Source organism: Bison bison, unplaced genomic scaffold, assembly GCF_000754665.1.
Source record: "Bison bison bison isolate TAMUID 2011002044 unplaced genomic scaffold, Bison_UMD1.0 scf7180017864304, whole genome shotgun sequence".
Classification (NCBI taxonomy): Eukaryota; Metazoa; Chordata; class Mammalia; order Artiodactyla; family Bovidae; genus Bison; species Bison bison.
In genome coordinates this window covers 5,390,502-5,407,032 of record NW_011494876.1, presented here as the reverse complement: position 1 = coordinate 5,407,032, position 16,531 = coordinate 5,390,502, and positions in this window count along the sequence as shown.

The window sequence follows — 16,531 nt, the reverse complement described above, 5'->3', positions numbered from 1 at the left end:
TTATAAAATTTGTGTTGAAAATTATGCCCTCTAAACTCCTGTTTTATCCACCTTAAATATTAGTTCATACTTGTGATTATAAACTTTAAAATTACTTAACGTATTAAAGTGGGTTTTTAGAAAATACTTATTTATTAATTGGGCTCTGCCAGGTCTTAGTTGCAGCATGTGGGATCTAGTTCCCTGGTCTGGAAACTAGATTCCAGAAACCCCTTCCTCCTGTAATCTGACTTCCTTAATCAAGTCCACCATTGTTTCTCACTTGGATTATTACTAATACAATCACCTCCTATCGCTCCTGCCTCCCGGCTTGCCCTTCTCCAGTTCTTCCTCCTAGTTGTACCCAGATGGCAGGTTCTAAAATACAAACATGAGGATGTCACTCCTCTGCTTGCAGTCCTTTTAGGCAGCCCATCTACCCACTGTGTGCATGTGTCTCAGCATATCTTGCAACGCCTTCATCCATCTCTTTCCAACATCCTCAGCCCTTGTTCCTGTGCTGCTCTGCTCTTCGTTTCAGCTTCTCATCATCTCTAATGTACTATCGTGCCACAGATCTGGCCATTGCACAAGCCTAATGCCTACTCAGCTTTTGGTTCTCACCTTAGAGTTCAATTCCTCCAGGAAGCCTTCCCAGATCACTTGGGTCTGCTGTGTCTCCCTTGTGGTCAGTCCCACAGCATCCTGCACTAACTGTACCGAAGCTCTTATGAAACAATATTATTATCAGTAATAGATGAGGGCGCTGGAACTGATACTTCAAGAATCTACAGCTCAGCATCTGGCCCAGAGTACACACCTTAGTCCTTGTGTGTGTGTGTCTTAGTTGCTCAGATACAACTGAGCAACTCTTTGTGACCCTATGCACTGTAGCTCACCAGGCTCCCATGTCCATGGAATTCTTCAGGCAGAGGCAAGAATACTGAAATGGGTTGCCATTCTCTTCTCCTGGGGATCTTTCTGACCCAGGAATCAGACTCGGGTCTTCCACATTGCAGGCAGATTCTTTACCATCTGAGCCACCAGAGAAGCCCACTTTAGTCCTTAGTATATGCTTAATTAAAGGAATGAATGAATAAGTGTAACACCAAGCAAAGCAAAACAAAATTAACAGTGTCATGAAAGCAGTAAAGCCTTGCAATTAAACTGAGACATTTCCAAGTCTGGTAGGTAAGGAATATGAAAGTTAAGACATCAAAACTCTTCCCAGAGGTCATTTCTGGGGAGTGTGACTGGGACAATGCAAAAAGGGAATTTCGCTTTTTTACTTTATATACCTAACAGTTGATATTGCTATAAGAACGCATTACCAGTGTAACAATTTTTTTTTTAAATAAATGCCCATAACCAAGTATTTACTGTTAGTTATTAAATAGCCTCTGATCTTCTTGTCGGACATGACTTAGAGACTAAACAACAACAACAAAATCTTCTTGTTTTTTTTAATTTTAATTTTATTAAAGTTGATTTACAATGTTGTGTTAATTTCAGGTGTACAGCCAAGTGATTCAGTTATACATATACATGTATTCGTTCTTTTTCAGATTTTTTTTTTTCTCGTATGGGTTATCACAGAATATTGAGTAGAATTCCCTGTGCTTTACAGTAGGTCCTTGTTGGTTATTTTATATATAGTAGTGTGTGTTCATTTGTAAGTCTGCTTCTGTTTTTTAAATAAACATTCATATGTGTCATTTTTTAAAATTAGATTCCACATATAAGTGATATATATGGAAGGAAAAGGGCATTTTCCTTTCTCTAACTTACTCCACTTAGTATGATCATCTCTAGGTTCACCTGTGTTGCTGCAAATGACTTTCATGTTTATGGTTGAGTAATATTCCACTGTGTATATATGACACATCTTCTTTATCAATTCCTTATCAATTCCTCCATCGATGGACATTTAGGCTTCCATGTCTTGGCTATTGTAAAAACAGTGCTGCAATGAACATTGGGGCGCACATATCTTTTCAGATTATGGTTTTCTCTAGATATATGCCCAGGAGTGGGATTGCTGGATCGTACAGTAGTTTGTAGTTTTTTAGAGAACCTCTATACTGTTCTCCACAGTGGCTGTACTGATTTACATTCCCACCACCAGTGTAGGAGGGCTCCCTTTTCTCCATACCCTCTCCAGCATTTATGTTTGTAGACTTTTTGATGATAGCCTCCTCTTCTTAACTTGAATAGTTCCATTTGTTAAGCTTTTCTCTAAAAAAAAAAAAAAAAACAAAAAACAGAAAAACTTTGAAATGAAAGCTATCCTAAAAAAATGAAATGTTCTGAACAATTTTAGCTTACCTGTATAAGACGTTTATATAAAATCATCACAATTTCTGCTTGTCATGGAAAATTTTAGGATGTTCTGAATAATTGTGTGTAATGAGAATTTAATCTTGTTTCTTCAAGAGAGTGCAATTGACTTAGGGGGAAGAATATACATCTAGAGGGAAGGAACCTTTTTCACTGTATTATTATTCTGTACTATTATTCATTATTATTATCATTCTCTATTATTCAAAAACTTTCTAAGAAGCTCCTATTACCTTTATAATAAAATAAAAACTAATTAAAAATTTAAAAGTGAAAGCATTTTATGAAGCTTTTAAAAAATACATTAATATTCTTGGCAACTTTGCAAGGTAGATATAATCATCATTTTAAAGATGAAGAAACTGAGACTACAAGAAATTCTGTGACTTGTTTAAGGTCAAAGTGGTAATAAGGGGCAAACTGAGGACTCAACCCCAAATCTAATTTTAATGCCAAGATATAATTCTTTAAAAATGTAATATGCTGTGTTTTCTTGTTTTATTAAACAAGTAAATAGTAGTTTGCTAGAGGATAAGTGTATTACTTTAGGGATGGAGAGAGATTTATTTTCTTAGTTTAAGGCAGTAGTAACGCTTAGGGATTCAAAATAAATGCTTTCCTTGACCAAGGTACCAAAGAGGAATCACATTAGCTGCCAAATTGAAAACAAATTTCCTCCTAACATTCTTATTAGTATCTTAAACCTTATCATATTTCCTAAATATTCTTTCTTATCTTTACCAACAACAAAGCCTTAGACATAAAGCCTTAAATAGAGGAAGCAATCAATATTGACTTTAAATTTGTTAAAGTATAAATGTGTGTGTTTTATGTACATGTATGTGGATGTTTTCATACAAGTATTTGTATAGTGTAGAAAATATATATACCAGATGTTAACTGTTGTTATACTTGGCTAATGAAATTATAAATACTTTAATTTCTCTGGAATTTCCTGTACCTGTTAATTTGTCTAAAAATGGACAATTTACTAATTTGTAATAAGAAGAAAAAAGAGTGGGGATTGTTACGCAAGATAATGAGATTTATAAAGTCATAGTAACCATGTATACTGGCTCAGGAATAGACAAACTGACCAAAGAAACGCAATACAAAGTGTAGAAATACACATAGAAATTTGATATATGAGAGGTAATATGCTAGCCATGTGGGATCAGGGGAGGAGGCGATATCATTCAATACATTGAACTGAAAAAAAAAAAACAGTTATCCATAATAGAAAAATATGATTTTGGATCCCTAACTCAAATCATACTCAAAAGTCAATTACAGATAGAGTAAGGACTGAAACTCCAGAGGGAAACAGAAAAGATTGAGAGAAATTCTTAATTAGATATAAAGAGTGCTAATCATTAAAGAAAAGACTGATAAGCTCAATTCCATTAAAACTAAGAACTTATGCTAAGAATACCCTAAAGAAAGTGAAAAGACAAGTCAAAAGCAGGGAGAAAATATCTGAAAGGATACCAACACCATATTAGTCAGGGTCCTCCAACAAAAAGGAGATGTGTGTACATATGAGGAGATTTATGACAGGAATTGGCTCACATGATTATGGCAGCTCAGAAGTCTCACAATCTGCCTTCTGCAAGCTGGAGACTCAGAAAGGCTGGTGATGTAATTCAGTCTGTTCCTGAGGGCCTGAGTACCAGGAACCTAGATGTCTTAGAGCAGGAAATGATGGATGACCCAACACAAACAGAGAGCAAATTTTCTCTTTACATTTTCATTCTATCTAGTCCCTCAAAGGATTATGTGATGTTCACCCACCCAAAGAGGGTGATCTTATACTCAGTGTATGCATTCACACGCCAATCTCTTACAAAAACATCCTCACAGACACACCCAGAAATATATTATCAGCTATCTGTGAATCCTTTGGCCCAGTCAAGTTGACACATAAAATTAACTATCATCACCACCAACAGATTAGAGTAAAATACATATATATATATATATCAAATACTTCCCTACAAACCAATAGGAGAAAGCAAACAAATCAATAGAAAAGCAAGAGACATGAACAGACATCTCACAGAAAAGGAGATATTTATGGCCAATTGATACAAAAAGAGGCCATCAACCTTATTAGCAATCAGAAAATACAGATCAAGATCAAAATGCCATTTTATACCTAACAGCTTAAGAAAGGGGCTTCCCTGGTGGCTCCAATGGTAGAGAACCTGCTTACAATGCAGGAGACCCAGTTTCAATCCCTGGATGGGGAAGATCTCCTGGAGAAGGAAATTGCTTTAAAAAAAAAAACAAAAAAAAAAAACAAGAATACCAAGAGTAAGGGAGGATGCAAGTCAACAGGAAAGCTTACACATTCTGGTGGGAGTATACGTTATTACAGTCACTTTGGAGAATAATTTCATATTATTTGGTAAAGCTGAACATTCATTTATCTCCAATCCAGCATTTCTACTGCTGAGTGTGAATTCCTGAGAGAAAATCCTCTTTATGTGCCCATGAAGATGTGTTTGAGAAGGTCCACAAGAGAACTATTCATAAGGGCAAAAAAAAAAAAAAAAGGAAAGGAAATGACTAAATTGAGCACTGAGAAGAGAACAGATAAAAGTAAGTTTCTAACATAGCCATCTGGCACATGGTAAACAATCAATAAATGGTAGCCCTTACCATTAGCCCTGAGTATCAGTTTCATCATGTTAAATACAGCAATAATAATACCTATTTTACAGTAACATATAAAGAATTAAATGAGAAACAGATGTAAGTCCTTGGCACACAGATAGCATTTGACAAATGTTACTGCCTCCTTATGGATCTGGGTGAAGTTCGGGAGCTATCAGCTTGGTAATGGAAGAGTGTGTATATGTGATGTTGCCCAGCAAGGCCTACCCTTAGCAGGCTTCCAAGGCTGGCTGTTTTTGTCTTGAAGAAACAAAGAGTATGCCTACTCCATGTCTGGAAAGCACCTTCTGACATGGTATTTTATACTATTGTTTCCATTGTCCTGAGCTTTGAGAGGTAAGATGACTTGCCTCAGGTCATCCAGCTCAGAAGCAGATGTGGATTTGAACTCACACGATCTAATCCTCAATACCAGCACCCTCTATGTACTAAGTCACTTCAACCGTGTCTGACTCTGTGTGACCCTATGGTCTGTAGCCCGCCAGCTGTCCATGGGATTCTCCAGGCAAGAATAATGGAGGGAATTGCCATTTCCTTCTCCAGGGGATCTTCCCAACCCAGGGACTGACCAAAGTCTCCTACTTCTTCTCCTGCATTGGCAGGCAGGTTCTTTACCCCTAGTGCCACCTGGGGAGTCCACCAGCACCCTCTACTGCTTTCCAAATGCTACCAGATCTCAACATCACCTCTAACAGAAAGGCAACATAATCTCAACTGGCAGGGATTCCAGAACCCTTCTTCCAGTTCCAGTTCCTGTCCCCACCTGAGGGGGAGTGTGTGTGTGTCTGTCTGTCTGTCTGTCTGTCCATGTTGGGAAAAGGAGAAGACCCAGTCTTGACAACCAATGAGTGACCCTGGAGCAAATGTCAGCTTGGAAGAGCAGAGGCCACAAATGGTTAATGGCATTATTCCCCAAAGGGCACCAGAAAGTCAAGTAAACTATTCTTGACCTTTCAGAAGCTATTATGAGGAAAACATAAAGAAACAATTCTGCGGGCTTAATGAAGGAACGCTGTGAAAAGTGTAATGGGCTATTTGTGAACATCTCAAAAGCATCATATAATTTGGCACAATTGGCAGTCTATTCTCCAGCAAGGCCAAGCAGTGTGTTGCTACTTTAGGCCCAAAGTGCCTTGGCAAAGCCAGGACCCCACCTCCATCCCTTCTCTAAAGCCCAGGGTGTCTATGATTTAATTTCCAAGGCTTAAACAGCAGCTGCTGAAACGAAATGTGGCACTGGCTCATTCATTTTCCCCAAGTGCTAAAATATGTTTTTTTGCTTCAAAATATGAGCCCTATTCAGGTTTTGGGTTTTTTTTCCCACTACACACACAGAGTTCTTCTTTTTAAAGTTACATTTTCAAGCAATTAGTTTATTCTATTGACTCAGCTCTTCATGGCTTTGGTGGGGGCTGGTGGAAGAATGAGGTGGTAGAGTACTTCATTATTTTTAAAAATGGTTATTGGCCATGCTTGGCTCTCATATTTCATTCCCAATTTCATAAGGACATTTAGTATGCAGAGTCTCTGAGTAAGACCATCAGCTGCCACGTTAGCACAATGGCTCTTTGGAGTCGTAACAGTATACTACAGAAATGATCCGTGGATTATATAAGCCTATAAGGTCCAATACACTTACAGTTTTTAACCCTTCTCCATTATTTATTCCTCATTAGGCTTCCCCCTCCCTTTTTTCTGCTCTTAAATACAAATGCAAAATTAACACGCAAAGCCAGGAAGAGATACACCCAAAGTATGTTTAACTAGAGCTAAGAGAAGGCTAAGAAAATGATTCTACAAAAGCAATAATTTTCAGTTAACCCTGACCTTCAGCCTATGTTATGTCCTGGCAGAGTTTCTGTTCACATTTCATATTGCCTCCCAAATAGAGGAATAGGTGACTTTGGATGCCAGGGTTTCTAGCTTTCTGTAGTCTGTTCCACAGTCTGGGGAACTGTTGTATGACTTCAATAGTGTTTCTAAGTTGACTATGAAAGATTTGAGTCTATTTCAGATTTCCAGCTGTTCTAAAACTGAGTGATAAAGGTAGGAAGCAAAACTGGTTACTGTGTGTTCCAATAACATGCGCATTTGTAATCAACTTACTTAAAAGGTTAAAAATGGTTATTGGCTGTGTTCAGTTCCCAGATAGAAAACTTGGTCTTAAGATGCCAGAGATCAGTGGGCAGAGAGCAAACTGAAATATTCTCAGTGGCTCGAGCTGGGCCAGGACTAGAGTCCAGGTTTGCTGAAGCCATAAACAAAGGCAGCAAAGCGAGTTTAATAACAGAGACATGTCCTGGACAACTGTCACTGCTCATACTTGATTTAGATAATTCTTTACCAGTGGTACAGCCTTGCCCTTCACTTCTGACACCAGAGAATAGATTGTTTTCTTAGAAATGGAATATTCAAGTGAAAGGTATTTTTAGACATCTGTAGAAGTGCATCCACTAGGAACAGAGGGTTGACCATCAGCATTTATCATCTCTCCCTGTCAAAATCCAATAAATGATAGTGAAAGAATGAACCCATAACCAAGACAAGCACAGAAAGGAGGCCATCAATGAATAAGGCACCTGGACAAATTTCTGATGGATGGGTTGAGGGTAGGAGGCTGTTGATGGACAAAGAAAGAGCAAGGGAGTCGCTACAGAGTTTGCCCAGAGGAGACTCCACAGAAGGGAGACATGACTTAGGGGAGCCCTAAAGAAACCAGTCAGGATGGGCTGAGTCAGCAGAGGCTGGGAATGAGAAAGAGTTTGACTGAAAGTATTTTTGGAAGGACTATTCCCATCGGCTCCCTCTCTCACTTTTTCCCTTCCCAATCCTGCTGCAAACAGACCAGCACTAGGTTGATGGAGCAATTGTAACTCCCACACTGCCTTGCAAGTCCTCCCGTCCCCAAGCAAGTAAAGCTCAGTGTTGCCCTCCTGCTGCCCTTTCCAACTGCAGTATTTTGCCCCCAGGCTGAAAAACTAGAGATTCTTATCTAAAGAAGCTGACTAACTGCCTAGAGAGGAAGAGATGCTTGGGCAGACACAGGTCCTACAGTACAAAATTACCCTTTGGCATTTGGGAACCTTGCTGAGAATCCACGCCCACACTGCTGAATTCATTCTCTCCCTGAAGTGAAATCAGCCCAGCCGGAATCCTTGCCCTTATCCTCAGAGCTTCCAGGAAGCCTGCCCATTCAAAGGCTAACAGTACAGAGACCTACCCAGGCCACAGCCAGTAGTCATCCCTGAGGTTGTCATCAGTGTCATCACCACCATCAAACACTTATTGAACACTGACATCACTCTAAGATCAAAGTGTTAGTCACTCAGTCGTGTCCGACTCTTCGAAACCCTATGGACTATAGGAGCCCACCAGGTTCCTGTGCATAGGATTCTCCAGGCAAGATTACTGCAGTGGGTTGCCATGCCCTCCTTCAGAGGAATTTCCTGACCCAGGGATCAAATCCAGGTCTCCTGCATTGCAGGCAGATTCTTTACCGCTGAGCCACTGGAGAAGCCCAATAGAACTGTGGCAGTGTTTTTTTTAAGAACATGTGCTCCCTTAAAAAAATTAAACACAGAATTATCAAATGATCCAGCAATTGCACTTCTGAGCATATACCCAAAGGAACTGAAAGGAGGGGTGCCGGGAGCCGGCATATTGCATATTGAGTGCATGTTGCATATTGAGTGCAGCACTTTCCACAGCATCATCTTTCAGGATCTGGAATAGCTCAACTGGAATTCTATCACTGCCGGGAGCCAGCGTGAGGAGCTCCACCCATGACAAAGGTCATGAGGAAGGAGGCTCGGCATACGCAAAGGCGGGATCCAGCCTCAGGAGTCTCCTTGGAAATTCTCGAGTATCTACCCCCAAAACCAGAGTCTGCCTACTTTCTGCTTTGTGCTTTCACCTACACCTCTGACTTTACGGGGGGCTGTCCCCCACCACCTCTGTCTGAAAAAAGAGTTAGCTTACAGCTCCAGTTAATAATTCCTGGGTGTGACAGTGTTTAACCTACAAACTCCTTTGGAAATCCTCTAGCCTGCCTGAATAGGTTTTTCCGGCCACATGTGATTGGTCAGAGCCTCCCAACTGTGAGAGGCATGAGATGTTCTAAACTGTCTAAATACAGATACCTTTGAGCAGTTAAAAGATTGATTAGAAATTGTATTGGTGAAGGGATTTTCACTTGTTGGGCCAATGTTTGCTGCTAAGTCTCCATATCCCTTACCTGCTGTGTCCCTGGCAGTGTATTGATTAATATAATTGGTGTAAATAGTAGCTTTAATGTTTGTAACCTGGGACCTTTGAGTTAATTCTTTTTCTTTTTATAGCCCACCACACCTTTGCTCTGTAGGAATGCAACTTTATCTAATGCTTTTGGAGGGTGGCTCCTGACCAATCACCTTTAGAGAAAAATAAGTTTTCTGAAGAAAGGGTCTTAAAATGTTAACAGGCCTCCGGGCCAAAAGATGATGCAAATCACCTAAGCTTTTGCATATGATAAGTTTGCAGGAAGAAAGCCTGGCTTGCTGCATGACTCTACCCCTTCCCCCATTATCCTCTATGCATAACTTAAGGTATAAAAACTACTTTGGAAAATAAAGTGTGGGCCTTGTTCACCAAAACTTGGTTTCCCCATGCCGTTCTTTCTCTCACCTGGCTGAATTATTCAACCTCTTTTCTCCACTGAATTTCCTCACTGAGCTATCCTTATTCTATTACTCTTTATATCTTTGATAAATATTTAAATAAATAGGTCGCCTATGCCGTCTCTCCTTCGAATACCCTGGATCAGCTGGGGCTGGACCCCGGCAGAGGGGCTCGGGCAGATACTGGCACAGCCATGTTCACAGCAGCATTACTCACAATGGCTAAAGAACAGAAACAATCCAAGTACTCACTGCCTGAAGAATGGAAAAATAGAATATGGTATACACATACAGTGGAATATTACTCAGCCTGAAAAAGGAAGGACATTCTGGCATATGCTACACCAGGATGAACCTTAAAAACATTACACTAATAGCCAGTCACAAAAGGACAAATATTGTATGACTCTACTTACGTAAGGTACTAAAGTAGTCAAATTCATATAAACAAAAAGTAGAATGGTGTTTGCCAGAGGCTGAGGGGTTGGGGGAATAAGGAGTCACTGTTTAATGGGTACAGAGTTTCATCTGGAGAAGATGAAGTTCTGGAGATGGATGGTGGTAATGCTTGCACAGCACTGTGAGTGTATTTAACACTGCTGCTGCTGCTGCTAAGTTGCTTCAGTTGTGTCCGACTCTGTGAGACCCCGTAGACGGGGGCCCACCAGGCTCCCCCATCCCTGGGATTCTCCAGGCAAGAACACTGGAGTGGGTTGCCATTTCCTTCTCCAATGCATGAAAGTGAAAAGTGAAAGGGAGTCGCTCAGTCGTGTCCGACCCTCAGCGACCCCATGGACTGCAGCCTACCAGGCTCCTCCGTCCATGGGATTTTCCAGGCAAGAGTACTGGAGTGGGGTGCCATTGCCTTCTCCGTATTTAACACTACTGAATCATATACCTAAAAATGGTAAGAATGGTAAATTTTATATGTAATGTACCAATAAGAAACCTAACAACAAACCCACCCAAAATAATACAATTATTGAAATGTAAGCTCGTCTGTTAAATATATGAGGTATTAAAGATGAAATAATATATATTGCTTTAAAATCATGTGATGAGGGAGAGGTTGAGGAATGTAAGGGAAATAGAGGGTGAGGGGTGGGAAGCTGACACAAGACTCTCCAAATACAAAATCACTGTTAACTGTGATGGTATATATGGGTGCATGATATGTGGATACTACTTTGTGTATGCTTGAAGTTTCCATGAAAGGAAAAAAACAGTTCATCTCATTTGACACACTGTACGGTTTGCAGGATCGTAAGTTTCCTGACCACAGGCTGAATTCATGCCTTTGGTAGTTAAAGCACAGAGTTCTAACCACTGGACAACCAGGGAATTCCCTTGAAAAATCTCATCCCAGTAGATAACAGGACAGTAGCTGTCATCGTATTTATTAAACTTTCAAAAAGAGACAGGGCCATGGAAGGAAGCTTTCCTCTCAGCCCATTCCACAATGCTCCTGAGAACATACCCAACTGCTCACCAGTAAGGATTTCACCCTCAGAGTCCCTTAGAGAACTCTCAGAACCTTTACTATCAGCAGCTGCCCACCCAAGGTGATTTCTAGGGTTGGGAGAAATAAAAAGTATTTCCTTCTAGTGAACTACCATGTACAGAAAACTGTTTCATCCTGTAATACAAAAAGGAAAATGGCAGAGAAGGTCCATATCAAGAATCTTACCTAAAAGGTACATCTGCTTCATGTCATGGGACTCATCAACTCAACAACCACAACAACAACAAAAAAAACATATTTTAAACTATAAAATTAAGGAATCCAGGTCGCTGTGAATGTATTTTTTCTGAGCTTTCTCTCACACACACACACACGCCATTTGCCTTGACCAAGCAATCACAATGAGTTGGGAACTGGTCACATAAGCAAAGAGTGAACACTCTACTCATTGCTTCATTTATTCATGTTTTAACAAGTATTTGCTGAGTACCATTGGTAACTAAGGCATAATATCAATATTGGGTGCTAGGTGATGTGCAGACCCACTCAGACCCTCAGAGCTGATGTGAAGATCAACTGAACTAAAGACGTTTGAGATTGAACAGATCCAGAAAGAAGCCTTTATTTACTTAGCTGTGCCCGGTCTTAGTTGTGGCATGTGGGATCTTTAGTTGTGGGATGCACTCTTGGTTGCAGCATGTAGGATCCAGTTCCCTGACCAGGGATAAGACCCAGATCTTGAGGGTGGTGTCTTAGCCACTAGACAGACCACCAGGCAAGTCCCCAGAAAGCAACCTGTTTTGGAGCTTCACTTACCTGATTAAAGGCAGACACTCCTGGAAATGAGGCTGTCATAAATACCCTTTGGGGCAGCTTCACTCTGAAGAAGGGAACTTAGAGCAGAATTGCCACAAATCTTCTCTTGGGGTGGCTTTTACTAACTAGAAAGAAGTGGGAGGTGAGTACTTGCACCTGCATTAACAAACATAATCACAAATTTTCTATCTTCCGTTTTGTTCTCCTAAAAGCCCATCCATCTTTCCTGAAGAAAACTCATTTGTTCTTCCCATTAAATCTTTTGTCTCCCCTCCCTTTCCCATTATTCAGTAAATATATAAGCCCCTATCTTTGGCTGTTTGTTGAGTCACATTTTTTCTGTTAATTCCCACATCTATAAATGAATAAAAATCTGTCTTTTCTAGTGCTAATCTCTGTCAGTTTAATTCACAGGCCCTCAACCACTGAATTTAAGAGGGTAGAGTAAAAGTTTTCCCTCCCTGACAGTGACAAAGACAGAAAAATTCTGGCTCTCATGGAAACTGCATTCCATCAGGGAATATACACAGAAGGAGCAAATGCACAAATATTTATTTACATTTTGTCATTATTGCCTGATCAAATAATGGGTCAGTTAAGAGTTGGATACAGAATGAAGTAAGCCAGAAAGAAAAAAACACCAGTACAGTATACTAACGCATATATACGGAATTTAAGAAGGTGGTAACGATAACCCTGTATGTGAGACAGCAAAAGAGACACAGATGTATAGAACAGTCTTTTGGACTCTGTGGGGGAGGACGAGGGTGGGATGATTTGGGAGAATGGCATTGAAACATGTATATTATCATATATGAAACGAATCACCAGTCCAGTTTCGATGCATGATACAGGATGCTCGGGGCTGGTGCACTGGGATGACCCAGAGGGATGGTATGGGGAGGGGGGGGGGGGGGGGGTTCAGGATGGGGAACACATGTACACCCATGGCGGATTCATGTCAATGTAAGGCAAAACCAATACAATATTGTAAAAATAAAATAAAAAAATGAAATCAGAAAAAAAAAAAAAGAGAGATTCCCCTGGTTAGCCTCAGTACAAGAAAACAATATGTTAATACTGGAGTCTCTTCTGATCAGTTGGATATATGTACATCACCACACTAGGTGGTCTAGAAAAGCCTCTCCAAGGAATGATACTTAGGCTGAGTCCAAAAACATGAAGAAAAAACAGTATTAGGAGACGTGGGGAGGAGCATTCCAAACAAAGGGAGGAAGGGAAACATCACACAAGACATGGCAGTGTTTGTGTGTGTAGAGGACTTCAGAATTTGTGAGGGTTACCACCGAAATCATGATTCTCTGTGATGGGTGAGGGATAGAGGATGGGAGAAACTCACACTTACAGACAAGTAAAGAGAGATTTAAAGTTAAATTGAGAGTGAAGTTGACAGAGGATATCCAAGATTAGGAGATCAAGTTAAGCATTAAACAGTAAATTCAACAACAAAGACCCGATGGTAGCTACAGACGTCAATTAGAAAGTAGGGGACTTCGCTGATGGTCCAGTGATTAAGACTCCACGCTTCCAATGCAGGGGTTGTAAATTCGATCCCCTTACACCCACTAAGGGGGGACTATGATCCCACATGATCCCACATGACTTGCAGCATAAACAAATAATAGAAGTAGAAGCTATCTCACCCCATAGAAACTAGGGAGGGTTGAGACGCTAGGGGGCAGGGAAGAGTCCTTATAATTACTTCATCCCAAGGCCTTATAATTTCATCCTATAGTTGTCTTGAATCCTAAGGAGGGGCCAGATGAAGCTGAATCCACAGGCAGAAATATAAAGATCAGGTGCATTTATCAAGCCATGCAATACGGTTCACAAATATTTCACCCACTGTTGTGTTTTGGTTTCACTTTATAGGAAGAATACAGAAAGGCAGATTCACACATTAACTTCAGCACTCAAGAGAAATAATACTAAAAAGTTTCATTAAATAAAGCCCTGATTTCCCCTGGAGACAGGCCCTAGAACCCTAGACTGAGGCAGGGCTGCTTTATGCCGTATATTTACATGCAGCACTGGAGGAAAGAGTCCGCAAGAACACAACTCCATTGTTCCTAGAATTTGGTTCATAGTTCTTCAGTGAAGACCTGGGCTTACTTTTTCTAAAGGAGAATGAATTTTATGTCATCTTCCAGGAAATGCAATATTTAAGTTAACCTTATCACAGGAGGAATTCCTGGAAAAATATAATAAAATCCAACAGTTGGTGAATTCAAGCTGGAGGTCACCCTAATTAACACAGTAAAGAGTAAATGGAATGCAAACAATCCTATTTCACACTAAACAATTCAACATGGGGAATCATTTGAACATAATGACTCAAGGGTAGATTACATTCCCCCATGCATAGGTACAGCCCCCACTGACTACCAGCGGAGACACTGATGCAGATCCAGAAACAGTTTGAGACCTAGAGGCTGGTGAAATAAATTGTGTGAATCAATTTAAAATGCGGCCAGCTGTTTTTACTCCAAAAATGAAAAGAGAAGGGTGGGATGGGGGTGGGACTCCACAGAGCCCACGTGGCAGAAGACTGAGGTATACCCAGTTTTAAAGTCAGCCATAAATTGGTGAACTTGACCTCTTTTCCTATCTTGCTATCTTTTTATTCTGTTTAAAGAAGAATGCATACCAATAAACTATTTCGTTTTTAAGCCTCTTCATTTTAAAGCACTCTGAGGAAAACAGAGATGGACTGACCTGAATGCTGATCTCAAGAAGTTCAAAACTTGGCTAATAAGAGAAATGATCTGTATGTGTACAAGATTAAACAGGGAGACATTCAGAAAATAGTCACAGATGTGTGAATAAAGTTGCCTACGGGGATTTCACGGAAGCCATTATTGTAGTGAAAAACTACTCAGCAGAGAGTAGTTAAGAGTCATACTTTTTAAATCATTCCCTATTACCTTTACTTTAGGCTACACTGCTTGGCATGCGGGATCTTAGTTCCCCAGCCAGGGATTGAACCCTTGCCTCCTGTAGTGGAAGCACAGAATCTTATTAATAACTGGACTGGCAAGGAAGTCCCAGGATTGATACTTTTTTTAAAAAAAAGTACCTATTATTAACGATGGAATAGTTTGCAGCGATTATATTAGTGTAGGAAAAAATATTTAAGGACTGGAAAACTGTTGATGAAATATTAAGTTTAAAAATAGCTAACCAAAAAAAATAAATTAAATAAAAAAATAAAAGTAGCTAACCAAATATTATGTACACCGTGCTCCATTTTTTAAAGAAAAAAATATTTTTGTTGATGCAGTCCAAACACAGGTTCGAAAAGAATTTCCAGACACATAGCATTTCAGAAGGGAGTGAGTTTATTAAGAACAAAGAGTAGAGATAAGGTGGGCACTGCGAGCACAGTGGGCCAACCTCCTCACAGACCAGGGAGAGTCGACTGTTTTCGTGAGTCAATAGCCAATTTTTATAGCCTCAAGACAAAGAAAATTCCTCCCGGAAGCGTGGCATTAGGTGATTGGTTAGGGGGCTACAGCATGTTCACTGGAGTGGGCACCTTTGCCTAATTTGGAGTCAGGAAGCTTATTAGGGATGATCAGGGGCTTTTGGCAACAGTTACAAAGGGACTCAGTTAGCTTCAGAGGTGACTGGTTCTGGGCTCCACTTCTGTGGTCTTGGTACAAGGCTTCACACCTTGGCCTGGTGATAACTAAAAAAGAAAAAAAATTCAGTTATAGGGACAGAAATACAACACAGAGGAATTTACAAGAGGGAGAAGACGTCAGTGTGTTTCAACAAGGGTCTTCCCTAGTGGAGTTGCTTGAGCCAATACAACGAGACCCAGGTTCAGTTCAGAAGAAAAGGTAAGTTCCAGTCTTAGATCAAAGAATGAAGAGGGGTGAGCTCTGGCTCTAGAGCACACGCAGTCCAGAAAGGCCTGGGTAGGGCTGCTTTATAGAGTTCTTGTTCCCAGGGACAGGCAAACTTCTTGTGGCTCGGGCGTAGAGGAGGACACAGGCAGGCACTACTGTGCTGCTTGTGGGTCCCAGTCACAGTGCCGGCCGCAGCGTCTCTGCACACAGCCCACTGCCGCCATCTTGAATTGAGCGTCCCGCGGCTTCTGCACACAGCCCTCAGCTGAGGGGTCGGCACAGCCATTAAGCGCCAGGAGCTCTGGTCTTAAGTGCTGGCCAAGGCCTCTGCATGTGGCCCCCTATGAGCTAGTGAAACTAGACTAAGCACAAAGGAAAAGAAAGAGAAAAAAATGTCAGATTTTATTACCCAGATTCTACTTTTATTCTCTGGAAATTGTTAATGGGCTTTGCCAGTGACAAATCCCTCATCTGGCTTTCGTTCTGCTCCTCATTCTTGAGGGGCTCTCAAGGGGAGTGGTCTCCTGTAGCTGCTTCCTGCAGTCAAATTTTTCCTAAAGACTCTGGTATCTAGATCTATAGCATGTCTGCAGAGCACTCTGATGCTATATTCATTGCCAGGCCCTTTATCTCCTGGTCACATCTCTCTTGTTTTCCAGAAGAGAAGCTTCAGATTAGAGAGAGGTTCCCAGAAGCAGTTAGTCAAGAGTGTCCGTTGTTGCCCAAGGGTCTCT